The following is a 12804-nucleotide window of genomic DNA, read 5'->3' on the forward strand; positions in this document are numbered from 1 at the left end:
ACATAGTTTGAATAAAAAAGATTGTATTTATTTAACAAGACAGCTGCAATGCCACGGCAGCCTGTAAACATCAACAGTGTTTGGACCAAATCCAGAGCCACGATAGTCCATTTTCTGATCTGAGGGAACAGTGTTATAATTTATTAACTAATACTAGGTTTTCATCTTGCCTTGCTTACTGGTTCGTTCATCTTGACGGTATCAGGCGATTGGCAGAATTTGATGGCTTCACAAATGGCTTTAGGGCTCTGTAAAGGAACACATTTAGATGTCATGTTCTAAAACCCAATCATTAATCTTACCCACACTGGACAATATTACGTTTGCTGTTAAACATGTATACATGTTACTCTCTTAAAGGAAACACAATCTAATTTTGCCAATCAAGCTCTTTCCCCAGGTATCCAAATTCCATTTAATTTCATTTGGTATGTTCCTGAACATTTTGCATTAATCATATTTCCTTGATATCAAGTCATGAAAACGTGAGCTTACGACACCATGTATTTCATGATAAGTTCATTGAAGGAAGAAGGGTTGCTGATGAGGTGAGTGGTAACAGTTACCTGTCTGTTGGCTTTGTCTTTCTTCTCCTGACATATTTCCTCGACATTTTTCTTACACTGCAAATACACAATGTTTTCACAATGTTACCTTCGATAATACCCGAAATATATATATTCACAGTGTTGAGCACGAAAATGTGACATAATGCAATGGGCATAGATTGCTGTGCCGTTTTCTTTACCTATTTACTACAGATATCTAACATGCTTTCGAAGCAAAGACAATGAAGGCAAATGGTTAAAGAATAAAACCACCTTTAGTGTCTCAGCTATTGAATGTATGCGTCACACAATACGTTACTCATTCCACTAATATCTAATTTTGTTCAGGAAGTTTTATGTGAACAGAAATGTGTCTGACCTCTTCCACCTTGCTGGGTTCCAGTGAAGAACAGCGTTCGGTCATTTGTGCCTCCTCTTTATCCTGAAACACACGTTGTTTCACATTATTTGTATTTTTCATGCATGGACATATGTTTTATAACAGTTTCATCTATGTTAGAATACTGATAGATATATAGTGGATGTTTCGACTACATTATTCGAAATAATTTCAAATTGGATCATTTCAAATACATTTCTATGCTAGTGGAAAATTCAGATTTAAAGTTGGAAACAACAAATGATGTTTTTCATCAATTTAGGCATTATGGTAAGAAAATGGAGTGAACCATTAGTGTGTCATTGATACAGTACTATTCTAAACATGAACGCAATTTGTAGAAACGCGGTCTTTAACACCACCGTGGGGTAGCAATTAGATTTGTGTACGTACAATCCTCTCGAGTGTCATCTCCTGACGATCAGTAAAGAATGCAGTGCAATCAGCACACGTGTCACTTCCATCCTGTATCGACAAGGCCAAAGCTGAAAATGGGCAACGTTAATGGGTGAACATCAGTGAAACATTATTAGTGCAAAATAATCATTTTTCGAGCTCATGACAAACGGTAACTAACAAGATTCGAGCAATTGGCAAACGGTTCCTTATGTGCATGGATATATTCACACAATATGGTGGAGCTCCAAATTCATGAGCCATCGTCTTTACTGAGAACTGAAAATGACATATTCATTTAAAACACTCACTTTGGCTTGCTACAACAGCAACGACAAGTGCGAAGAAGGTTTTCATTGTGCTTGAAACTGTTAAAGTCAACTGTTGAAATGTGTTCAAATGTAACGCTTTATATATGTTCCCATCCTCCACGTCTATAGCTAATGACAAATTCAATCACAACACACGGTCGGGAGGTTCTAATTAATATCAAACTGATTCATTTGTTGCACTGTCCTGAACAAATATTCTTTGTTTGAAACCTTCACCTGTTGGGACACTAATTGTCGGGATGTTGATAACATAAGATATGTTGATTAGAACTTTCAGACACCTACTGTGAAACATGTTGATACACACTGAAATGATTTCAAATAATGAAAATATTGAATATCTGTAATTAGACGACAGTTGGTGAAATGTAGGTTGCAAATGTGTGATTACTAAATGTTGCCAGTTAACTGCTATTTCTTGTCCAGAAAGGTCAAACGAGAAGCATGCACGCTGATCCTATAATCCCGTGCGTTTCTACTCGTGCTCTTCTTGAGCACTGTTCAAGAAATGTACAATGCCGGACACAATCGAGTGTATATGGTGGTTGCTGAAACGAAACGAGCACGAACTGGAATCGGTTTGTGATACGCTGATTATCTATTTTATTGTGCGGCTATTGCCTTGACATGGGAAGATGTCGACTTTAAACAAAAATACGATTGCAAGTGACTGACATTCATGGCGCAGCAATTTCCTGCGCAACAACGTGCAAACGTAATATTAACTACACAGGTTATTGGTAAAGTAAACGGATCGTTCATGAACGAGGACAACCAATGACCTGGATGATCTAATTCGTCCTAATTCGTCTGGGAATCACAAATAGACATGAACGTCTGGCGCAAGGGCATCACTGATCTGATAAAAGTCAACACGTAACCGACAACCATTGTCGCGAAGACATGGAGACGCCGTATTATTGCCATCACATTACCATCACTTCAGTAGTGACTCAATGATGGTGTGCTGATCCATTCGTTATTGGATCTCACTACAATATCTGGGACACGCAATGGTCAACGTTATCAACAGGAAGTACTGGATACCGCCGTCACCTTGCCACTCGATAGATATTCATGGATGACAATTCTTGGCCTCACCGCTCACAAGACGTCATCGCCCATTTACACATCAACGTGTCGACTGCAAGGAGCCCCAATGGGAACCCTATAAAACAGCTTTAGGACTATCTGGGAGTGTAAAAAGTGTAGTATTTCTAGAACTAGACAAAGAACGTGCCATTTTACGAGAATGAGCCTAACTATAATCTCGATGCCCAACGTTTGAAAAGATTTCATTTTATTATGAAGGAAGCATATCTAAAATTTCACATATGTGGGTCAAAAACGTTGTGTCCAGTGAAAACATTAGAATAAGTTATGTCCTAGCGATTACGTCATCTGAAATGGGGTGGGTAGTGTCTCCAAAACATGTTCTTTCAGGAAAGATGAAAGGGCGAATCACTTTAACAAGCGATTGTTGTTTCAAATTGCCTTTTTATGCACTTTGATATCTAAGTTTGATTCTGTTTGATTCTCAAACACACAAAACGTTTCTTGCATAATCATCTGTTATCAACCTTTTCTATTGTATAAACAACTCATTTTCGCCTCATCCCTCATCTATTGTACAAACATCTCATGTATATATATCACCCAAAAATACTTCCCATGTACCACTTGCTTGACAACGACATTAGAATCTATGTCGAAACGTCGCCTATATAGAATAAAGAAGTTGTATATCCATAAAAATAGTCCTCATTCTTCATCTACCAAACTTCTAGAATGCCAATCAAAGAAGTCAAATATTATTTTTGGTGCATTGATTGAATACTTGGAACATTTGTCTCTCCGTTGGTCATGTCGTATGAGTGAGTGAGTGAGTTAATATTTAACGTCACATCGGCAATATCTCAGCCATATCGTGACGAAAACAATTTATACAATATAAAGAGAAAACGTTTTGAAGATTAAATCCTGTCGACGATGGACAGTCAAATTACTAGAGAATCACAGATATGAATAAAACTAGCGAGCAAGGCTAAAACATTTCAATTAAAGAGGACAATACAGTATAAAACACGGGCTATAGATCGCCAACAACTGAAGGTTGATCACCATACTAGGAACCATGGGGACTTACATTACTTTTGCTACCTGCATGGACCCTAGCTGGATTTACACCATCCCTTCAGCCGCTGGCGATTGTAGGAAAATGTAACCGGCAGTTAAAAGAACAAAGATACTACGTTTAAAATATGGTAAATTTACATTTTACCCTTTCAGGAGTACAATAATTTTACAGTACTTTAACCCCTTTGAAGGTACAGCCAGTAACAATCTAAGTTACTAATCTAAATTACCAATCTTTAAAATATGTCTATTTACAAAACACATTAATCAGAATTCATCAAACAAATCAATTTCTTTTAAAAAACAATAATTAAATGATAATTAACATTTGTAAAAAGATCCTTCATTGTTTTTACATTGAAATATTTGTCCCCTATGATGGAGAATTCAAGACAGTCAAGCAGGACATGCTTGACCGTGGTTCTCTCATCACAAGGGATACAAAACGGAGGAACTTCACCTTTTAATAGGTATTTGTGAGTATAACGCGTATGGCCAATGCGTCATCGTCGCATAATGACCTCCTCAAATCTGGACTGACAAAGCAAGTAGGTGTAACCAATATAAGGTTTTATTTCATGTAATTTGTTAATACCTACTTGGGTGTCCCACTTCTGCATCAGATCACGGATGTAAGTTCTAATGCTAGCTTTGTAATCAGACTATGGAATAGGAAGTGGTGTCACAGATTTATTGAGTGCTGCCTTAGCAGCAAGATCAGCCATTGTATTCCTAGAAATGCCAACGTGGCTGTGCAACCAACAAAAGACGACGTCGCATTGGCCAGTAGCCAGCTCATTATACAATTCAATAATTTCTATTAAAAGTGGATGTTTACAAGAAAGATTTTTAATAGCCTGAAGACACGAAAGATAATCGGAAAAGATGATGTATTGTTTATATTTACGGTGTTTATTAATATATTTAAGAGCTGTTAATATGGCGTTAGCTTCTGCTGTGAAAATAGAGCTATTATTTGGTAGTCGAGAAGATATTGTTTGGGATACAATGACAGTGGCACAAGCAACTGCGCCACCATCCTTGGATCCATCTGTAAATAAGGATTTGTATGTACTATATTTATTTTTTAATTGATTATATTCTTGTTTATATTGTAATTCATTAGTTTCTGCTTTCTTAAACTTAGTCAGTGTGAGGTCAACTTGTGGTCTCACTAATTGCCAAGGAGGAGAAGAAAGAAGAAGAGAAGAAGATATATTCTCCAGCTCAATGCCGGCAGCAGAAATGAATGGTTTAATTCTGTGCCCAAGAGGCGGAACAAGAGAAGACTTTTTGTAATACAAATCCTCATAAAGAGGATTGAAGACACAGTTAAATGCAGGGTTAGACTCGTTAGAATATAGTTTGGTAATATATTGTAAAGATAATTTAATACGGCGTTGGGAAAGAGAAGGCTCATCTGCCTCGACATAGAGACTATCAACTGGAGAAGTTCTAAGACAAAGTCTGAGACCTTGCTGGTGAACAGAATCAAGTAGTTTAAGGTTGCTTTTGCAGGCTCCGCCATATACGATCGAGCCATAATCAAGTTTAGATCGCACCAATGATCTGTATAAGTGAAGGAGGGTAGTTTGATCCCCCTCCCCACTTTGAATTGGAGAGAACCTTTAACAAATCGAGTGCCTTCAGGCATTTAGCTTTAAGGGATATAATATGTGGCAGGAATGTTAAATGGGAATCGAAATTAGGCCCAAGAATTTGGCCTCCTTTACACCTTTGATGGGAGTGCCATTTAAAGATAGTTCTGGGTCCTTATGAGGCTTATATTTTCTACAAAAATGTATACAAGTAGTTTTTGATTTAGAAAATTTAAAGCCGTTTTCAAGATACCATTTATTTATTTTGTTTAAACATAACTGCAGTTGCCGTTCAATAGTATGCATATTTTTACCACGACAAGAAATATTGAAATCATCCACAAATAATGATCCATCAATTGAATCATTTCAAACCGTTGATAAACTAATTGATCTTGATGCTAAACAGTGTGACAGACAAAATACTGCCTTGTGGGACACTCTGATCCTGATTATAATGATCAGACAGAGTTGAACCCACTCGAACTTGAAAATGCCTGTCTTTTAAAAACTGTGATATAAAAAGAGGCAAACGGCCTCTCAAACCAAAATCATGTAAATCCTTCAAAATGCCATGCTTCCAGGTCGTATCATAAGCTTTCTCAAGATCAAAGAAAATTGATACAGCATGTTGTTTATTTACTATAGCATTTTTAACAAAGGATTCTAAACGTACCAAATGATCAATGCTACTACGATTTTTCCTGAAACCACATTGAATATTTGTTATAAGGTTATTGGTTTCAAGATACCAAGTTAATCTATTATTCACCATACGTTCCATGGTTTTACAGACACAGCTAGTAAGAGATATCGGTCTGTAATTCGACGGATCTGTATGATCCCTGTCAGGTTTTGGTATTGGGACTACAATGGCATTACGCCACGGAGGAGGAAATTCTCCAGACGTCCATATTTGGTCAAATATATCTAAAAGTGTCATCAGACATGGTTCAGGTAAGTGTTTCAGTAACTGGTAATGTATAATATCACCACCCGCTGCAGTGTCATGAGCTTGCTCAAGAGCAGTATGTAGCTCATGTAATGAAAACACTTCATTATAATCTTCACCGTTATTTGATTCGAAATTAAGTTTTGTCTTTTCCTGTTGTTTCTGATATCTCTGAAAGTCAGGGACATAATTTGCAGAGGATGAATTTTTGGCAAGAGTTTCGCCAATTTTATTTGCAATTTTAGACTTGTCAGTAATTAAATTATCACCATCTTTAAGATGGTGAACAACAGATTTTGAACCTTTGACTTTAGTTTGTTGAACCATGTTCCATACCTTAGACATTGGCGTGCGTGAATTAATTTTTGAGACATAATTTCTCCAAGACTGTCGTTTGTTTTGTTTAAAGGTACGACGCGCCTTTGCATTGAGTATTTTAAATTTATTTAAGTTATGGACAGTTGGATAATGGCGGAAATAACGCTCGGCCTTTTCCCTCGCTTTTCTGGCTTGTCTACAATCTGTATTAAACCATGGCTTTCGTACATGTGGAGTCGTAGAGGACTTTGGTATACACTCATCAGCTATTTACTTTAAAACGTCAGCAAAAGTTTGAATGGGATCAGTTATATCACTGAAACATTCAGGTCGCAGTTTCGATTTACATATAGTTTGATATCAAGACCAGTTAGCCTTCGAAAAAAGTCCATCTTGTATACGATGGAGAATCAGGTCATTTTGAACAGACCAACCAAATTCATTCAGGAGGTTAGAATCTGCAAGAGACAAATCCAGAGAAGAATAAGTGCCAGTTGCAGGATGCAGATAGGTGCTTGAATCATCATTAAGTATGCACAGGTCATCATTGGAAATGTATGCACAGGTCATTATTGGAAATGAATCTCCCAGAGTGGGTTGTGACCGTTTAGGTCACCCATAATAACACATGGCTTTGGGAGTTGATCATAGAGTGATTGAAGATCAGTCAGCTGAAGGTTCGATGAAGGCGGAATATACAGAGAGCATAACGTAAATGCTACACCCAGAGTAAGTCGCACTGCAACAGCTTGGAGATCAGTGTTAAGTGTAACAGGGATGTGAATAACATCCTGTCGTATAAGGATAGTAGAACCTCCAGTGGCTCTATCACCTGGAGGGGAAAAATAATGATCTCACCACAATAATGATCTCACCACAGTGAGCACACACAACAGACAATGTGCAGGTAATAACACCATGACCAAACTTCTGCCATTTAAAACACCTTAAAGGATTTGATAAGTAGGTGTCAACATTAATGTGACAATATCCTGCCTTTACTGATCTGGGAGCATTTGGAGAGGAAAACGAAAACAGGTACGTGTTAGTCTGAATGGTTTCCTGGTTTTTACGTGTTGTAAAACGCTTAACGTATGTGAACCCTTGATCTTTCATTTCTGAAACAATATCAAGTTCAGACATGTCGGCAAACAATCGATCTCTATCTCTAATGATTCCTTTGCTGGTGTTCAGTGTTCTATGAGGAGATACTGATACTGGAATGCCGACGAATGTTTCAGTAGTCAGCAGGTTAGTAGCCTGCTGTCTTTTGCTGCACTCAACGAGTAATGCACCTGAACGTAAACGTTTGATATTTTTAACGTCACAGGCAATGCCTTGTATGCCTTTCGGTATTGCAAAAGGGTTCAGTTTTAATCTTGTGCTATCTTGAGTCTCAATCACGAGAAAACGTGGCCAGTATTCAATGGATGTGGACAGTCGTTGGTCGTTACCATCTGGATCAGTGTCAAGTGGACGTTTTGTTTTTTTAAAGGGGGTTTCGTATGCCATGGTTAGTTTTTAATGGTTTATCATCCGAGCTCCCCACCCACCACGGAGTATCACAAGGACAATGCTAAAACAAGCGGGTCTCCGACTTGCAGCACCAAAGATACCCGGATGAAATACTCTCGCAGAAAAATTAAAAGATTAATGATTCCACCGGATTGGCCCATGAGCCACCGCCTTCTGGGCATACGACTCTAGGCAAAAACATACATGAAATTGTGCAGTTGAAATTCAAAAATTCAAAGTTAAAATTTTTGCCAAGACTTAAAAATATCACCTAATAATTCTCAAATTTTGTGCAACATTTTATAGTTGTAGCACAGGGCTTGGCGTGACCAGCCGATTGATAGAACCGGGCCAGTTCTACCAACCGTCTAGGTGAAGTAAGGGGTAAAGTAGTGTGTTGGGCAAAGGAACGCTGTTCCTGGAACCAGTGCCCTCAACCACCAGACTCCCGTCCTCAAACGACACACGGGCGCAACCCACGGCAAACGGGTTGGTGGACCAAATATACCCCCGGGTCCACAACGGGGGGTTGAAGAGCGCTTAGCGTTACCCAGCACCCACCACGAGGAGGTGGCTCTTCACGGGTGCCCATGTCGTATGAGCACATGGAGACATTTAGTTCTAAAGTCAGTGTCAAAATTAGAGACATTATTGATGTGTTCCAACGGTTTGCTACTACTACAAGACTTATCACGGTTTAATGTCATTCATGGAAATGTTGTACCCCATAGGCTATGGAACTTGGGTAACTGGTTTAACATAAGGAAACGGTCGATCTATGCTGTTGTCAAGCTGGGCATTTTACGGATAAGATCGGGTTTGTGTCTGCTCTGTGGCGATGAGAGTAATGACATTGTGCATCATCAGCCGCTTGTCTGTGATAAGTTACAGCAGGAGAGAAATATACTGTATGAGAAACTATTTGATAATCTGACACTCCATCAATATTTGCTTCTGGAAGATTGTGTGGATAATGAACTAATAATTGTGACAGTAGTTGGTGACATTCCACACGTCGTAGAAAGCATGGACCTTATAACATGGACGACTTTCATGAAGATCGTCTCCAGACAAATCAGTTCCTGGAATCTACAGTCCATATGGTACCTGTAGTATGTACATTCAGTGTGTAAACAATATCCCAGGGAAGTTCGGGGGTAGTTGTGTCCCGCCCATCAAATCTAATGATGTATTATTTTCTATCTATAGCCTCTGAATTGATACAATGTCAAAATATGTATAGCATTTGTAACAATCGTACTCTCTGTAGCCAGTGGAGGAAATATAGAATATCCATCCATCCATCCATCCATCCATCCATCCATCCATCCATCCATCCATCCATCCATCCATCCATCCATCCATCCATCCATCCATCCATCCATCCATCCATCCATCCATCCATCCATTCATTCATTCATTCATTCATTCATTCATTCATTCATTCATTCATTCATGACGCTATATTGAAAATGCGTTATAAGTGTTGTGTGATAATTATACACCAGTTTTTAAGTTCGTTGTGATCTTTTGTATTCAGTTCCAGTAAAGACGCCTCCCACTACAAGAGAAAGCCAAACAAAATAATCATAGGATCATTCTGTTCGTGGTCAAATTGCCAGGATTTCACATCGAATCTATGCATAGCTATATATTAACCAAGTTTTTTTAGTTTAGATGGTATAATTCACCTCTCATCCTCCCCGCTTTATATGTTTTTTGCTATACGTTTTTCCAACCATCCGGACATTGTGGGTTCTCAATCTTAAATCCAAAAGGTCTATATATCGTTTTCTCCTAATACCCTTATCAATTTAAAAAACATTTATAACACTGTTCTCCCAGAACGGTCATCAGACGTATTATGTCAACTGTTCAACATCGGAGAATTCGACTGGCTTCGTGTAGGGCACCACCATATCAGAATCTGTGGATCCACTAGTCTGTTGGAAGGAGATTCGTCCTGCACCTGACAGAGGGTCGAATGTAGATGTAGAGGCACAGGAAAACAGCACTGATTTTTCCTCTAGAAACAGGACCAACAGTGATATTTACAAGTTTCTGATTAGTTCAGTTGATTGACGTCTCGACGATGAATAGCAAGAATATATATTGTGGTGAGCGTTGAACCATTCGTACTGCAAAAGTGTCCTCGTTCATGCTGTTTAAGCATATTGGTGTACGAGTGTGTTTATCTTACTTTCCGCTATGTTATTAGAAGAAATCTTGTTCCTTTATTTCACAAAGGACGAGCAATATTGCTCTGTCGCTTTTTCCCCTGTATGTCTATATTGTCATATCGCATCACCATATCACAATGTTTTCACAATTTCTTGTCGTGTTGTTTTCCATGTCATGTCATGTATTAAAGGTATTATTTGTTTTTTCATACTATCATTTTGTTTCAAATTCGACCGGATATAGTGATGCCCAGAATGAGCCACTGTATATCTCAAACTCGTTCAGTGAGAAGAATGATGTTGGATGGTAAGTTATATCATGTGATTAAAGCTTGAAAACATTCGGCCCAAAAAAGTGTATATAACACTGAACTTCTTAACATAAAGAGCATAAGGCTATGGTTTGTTAAAGATTACATGCAAGCAACAGAAAGTAAATTAATATTTCCTCAGAATGTTAGTTCTGAAGATCGGCAAGTTTCATTTGAGGATATAGGAATTTCGTGTGTCCATCGATCATGTCAGTTAACAAGCCGGTAGAGATCCTAATCGCTATTTTATACCATCTTTGCTTTATGTTGACATGCAAGTGAAAATAATGACATAGACATTTATATGTTCCGTCTACTATTCATAGCTTATCTAAACTGATTAACCCAACAAAAGATCTGTGGTTAACTGACAGGTTTTATTGGCAAAATATTACATGTGACATTGTCCGCTGGGGATGAAGGATGGACAGGCAGCACATTCGGCATCTGCAATGGGGAAAATACCAAATGAAGTTAACTGTGTCATGTACACAGCATAACTAGTCATAAAGAAAGTGTTCCATCATCATCGCATATGAAGGTCAAATGACGAGAAGTGGATCCGTTTTTACAGGCTGATATGGCTTAAATGTTACTGAACCAAAAAACATGTTACTATAACTTGTTTCGTATACAGTGATGAAAACAAAGACCGTCCAGCCCAATGTCAGTACAATAGATCAAGTGGTCAGAATAATGTGTCAAGGTGGGGTATCAATGTTAAACAGTGGCATGGTATCTTGGTTGACTCACAGTATTACACGTCACCTTACCTCGCCTGCATCACGTTCAATAATGTACTCACCTTACAACTAGTTGCCACCACACATGTCAAGGCGCTTGCACGTGTTTTTCACATCCTATAAGCAAAAGACGTTGTCATTTTGATAGATAATTAACTTGAAAGAATAAGTTGTCTATTTGGTTAGTCGATTACACACATTGATAAAAACTATGTTTACATCACTCATTTACCCCTAATTTACTTACAACCAAATCTAGTAGTTCGATTTCCTTTTCGGTAGCTGTCTCTACGAAGCCTTCACACTGAAACATGGAAAGTTTATATACAATCAATTTGGTTATGTATTCACACATACATGTACACACATCCTACTCCCTACCCCTATCGACCTCGCACGTCCATTATTACGTACTTTATTGGTCACGAATAGTACGAAGAGATTGACTTGGCTCATGTATGTCACCGTATTCGATGCTCATGGTGTCAATCACTTAATTGTCTGGTCCAGAATTGATTTGTTCCGTCATATAGTTGGAAGGTTGCAGGGTGCGGCTTTGTCATGTTGAACGGAAAATGCAAAAGGAAATAACAAAATATTGACATCTCAGTGTATACCTTCTCCTGGCGATCTTCACTTAGCGTTCCACAGAATTTGGTTTCTATCAGTTCACTGACAGAAGCCTGTGAAAATAAAGAAGTTATTGAAGGGAAATAGTCATAATTTTGCAATAACTTTACTTCAATATCTGCGATTTTAAAACTCAAACAAATGCTACATGCTTTCAGAGTTTCGGTAAATGGTGCAAATATGCCACGCTGACATATGAGTGTATAAATCTTGTCAATATTTGTCACTCACAATACTGGCCATTTCCTTTTCTTTGACGTCATTGAGAAAGTTCTTGCAGTCCTTGCAGCGGCGTTTCGACTCAACCTGCAGAAACATGAAATGGCAAATTGAATCATTAATCCCATTACTGTTTTCTTATACTTAGGTTAGGTAAATAGAAATTGCCAATGCAGCAAATAAGCACTTTCTTGATTATCCGCCCAACAGTGTCAGTTTGATACAAAAAAGGTGCGAAAAGTTTATCAAATGACAACTGACAATCAGTTTAAACATAATCTGTCCCATCATCCGCTTTTCACATAGTTTGAATAAAAAAGATTGTATTTATTTAACAAGACAGCTGCAATGCCACGGCAGCCTGTAAACATCAACAGTGTTTGGACCAAATCCAGAGCCACGATAGTCCATTTTCTGATCTGAGGGAACAGTGTTATAATTTATTAACTAATACTAGGTTTTCATCTTGCCTTGCTTACTGGTTCGTTCATCTTGACGGTATCAGGCGATTGGCAGAATTTGATGG

At 38.2% G+C, this 12804-nt stretch overlaps 1 long non-coding RNA gene across 1 annotated transcript; it reads right to left on the reverse strand.

Moving 5' to 3' along the window:
- Positions 1-226: 226 nt before the first annotated feature.
- On the reverse strand, positions 227-943 carry LOC124266678. Its single transcript, XR_006895812.1, has 3 exons — positions 928-943; positions 567-623; positions 227-248 (listed from the first exon to the last, which is right to left on the reverse strand). It is a non-coding gene; the product is annotated as an uncharacterized LOC124266678 (long non-coding RNA).
- Between the last annotated feature and the right edge of the window lie 11861 nt (positions 944-12804).

Source organism: Haliotis rubra, unplaced genomic scaffold, assembly GCF_003918875.1.
Source record: "Haliotis rubra isolate DU_JTF1 unplaced genomic scaffold, ASM391887v1 Scf127, whole genome shotgun sequence".
NCBI classification, from domain to species: domain Eukaryota; kingdom Metazoa; phylum Mollusca; class Gastropoda; order Lepetellida; family Haliotidae; genus Haliotis; species Haliotis rubra.